At 35.0% G+C, this 2,500-nt stretch overlaps 1 pseudogene; it reads left to right on the forward strand.

Moving 5' to 3' along the window:
* LOC109058809 overlaps window positions 1-2,500 on the forward strand; it is a 726,037-nt pseudogene that overhangs the window by 13,148 nt on the left and 710,389 nt on the right.

Consider the following 2,500-nt stretch of genomic DNA (forward strand, 5'->3'; position numbering starts at 1 on the left):
GATGCATCGTCGATATCAAGAACACGGCTGCATATACAACAGTGTAATTTGGAACAATACAGCAATTGAAATAACCTTTGAACAAGTAATATTAGAAGAATGACATTAAAACATATGGATACATATAAAGATATATGATATAGTAAAGGTTATGTATTATTTCTGTATTTATGTAACTACTAAACTGAATAACTGGATTCAGCATTATCTACAGTCACGTGTGTTTGGTGGGTTTGGTGTGAGTTAGCCGTATATTCACTGGATGCTGGTTTCTCTCAATCAATATTCTCTCTCTCTCTCTCTCTCTCGCTGTGGGGGCGATCAGGACACAAAAGCCAGCGTCAGGATGAGTTTTACATTCGTCGGTGTTTGCGCTTCTCTCTGGACGAGATCCGTCTTCCAGAAATAGTTCACTATCCGTGTTTCTGAAGGGTTTTGAGTCATCAATCCCATGATGCCCTGCAGGTCTCGACCTCTCGCTCTGACCAATCACACGGCAGCGCTCACATATACTTACTGCTGCGTCGTTTAGGATAAATCTGCAGCCTTTTCTAGTTTTTATTTTATTGATACGTTTCATCTCATTATTATTATTATTTTTTTGCTTTTTTTTTTTTTTTTTTTTTTTAGTTTTTAAAATTTTAATTGATATATTTCATTTCATTAATAAAATTTTTTTTGTAATTTTTTTTTTTTTATAATTTTTTTTTTTATTTATTTTATATTTTTATTTTTTGTAATTATTTTTTTCATGCCATTTATATATTTCATTTATATTTTTATTGCTTATTAGAGTAATTTTTATGTTATTTAATTTATAAATGTAATTTATATTTTTATTTCTTGAAAATTAATTAATTGATATATTTTACTGATTATATATATTTATTTTTATTTTAAATATTAAATTAATTGATGTATTAAATGTATATGTCTGTTAATGCTATAAAATAGTGTTGCACAGCGGTATTTCAGCATGAAAGCGTGTCCTGTGCGCTGTGTCTGTGATTGGTCAGATGCTCCGCTGTCCAGAAACAGTGCACGCTCTTTCCTCGTGGAGTTTCTCAGGTGTTAGAGTCGCTGGCCGCAGGTCGTGACCTCTGAGCTGTATTCAGTCACACGTCATCTGCTCAGTTCATTCATTCTAGTGCACACCTCCTTTCTGCTCTCACAGCAACATCACATATTTTTAATTGCTTCATTAATTTATCAAACAACAGCAGGTTTTTCTACTGTTTAGACATACACTTTTCTTACAGAGTCACAAAAACCTGAAACGTCTGATTCTGATCAAATAAAACAGCTCATGTATTATGCGGTTTCATCTCCGGAGGCTGATGGTCAACCTTTTCTGAATATAAAGGTCAAGGGTTTACTAGTACTTTGTTATTTTATTTTTAAATATAAATATGACAATTGTTCTCTATTTTAAGATTCTCAGCTTCGGGCCAATAGCTGTTGGTTTTTCTGTGCATCAGTTCCAAAATCTACCAGAACTACTTTGTCTGCTAAAAGGGCACATTTTTATATATTAGTATCAAATAATATTCAAAATTCACTCAAATATTAAGACAGAAGTGTGCTCTTGTGTTTTAGTGGATTTTGAATAATACTGTGTGAAGTAAGTGTTGTGTTCTGTATATGCTGATGGTGTGTGTGTGTGTGTGTGTGTGTGTGTGTGCAGATGGAAGGTGTGTGTCTCCATGCTCTCGGCCTCACACTCCTCTGAATGGCCACACACACGACTCCCCCGGCTGGAGCCGCCAGCTCCGCGTCAGAGATGGAGACCAGTTCTACCTGCTGGATCAAGAGGAGGTGATCACACACACACACACACACACACACACACACACACACACTTACTCTCTCTCTCTCTCTCTCACACACACACACACACACACACACACAGAGACACACACACACACTTACACTCTCTCACACACACACACACACACACACACACACACACACACACTCTCACAGCTGTGAACACTAGAGGGAGCTGCTGCTGCTGTTGATGATGGTCTGATTCTCTGCTTCATCAGCATCAGTGCAGGGAAGCTGCTTTCTGACTTTCTACTTTATACACTACTGGTCAAGAGTTTAGGATCACTGAGACATGTAATGATTTTTAAAGAAGTCTCTTCTGCTCATCAAGGCTGCATTTATTAATAACTGCATTTATTATGCAGAAAAAAAAAACATAATCTTGCATAATGTTATTACAATATATAATAATGGTTTCTATTTTAATATTCTTTAAAATATAATTTATTTCTGTGATGCAAAGCTGAATTTCCATCATCATGACTCCAGTATAAAGTGTCACAGGATCTTCAGAAATCATTCTAATATGCTGATTTATTATTAGAATTATCAACAGTTGTGCTGACAAATATTTCTTGTAGTTGCAAAAACAATGTAAAATGCATTTTATCTTTAGTTGCAATTATTTGTGAAAAGAAGAAATGCATTATAATGTACAGTACCTTATGCATAA

This window comes from Cyprinus carpio, chromosome B19 (genome assembly GCF_018340385.1).
Source record: "Cyprinus carpio isolate SPL01 chromosome B19, ASM1834038v1, whole genome shotgun sequence".
Taxonomy (NCBI): Eukaryota; Metazoa; Chordata; class Actinopteri; order Cypriniformes; family Cyprinidae; genus Cyprinus; species Cyprinus carpio.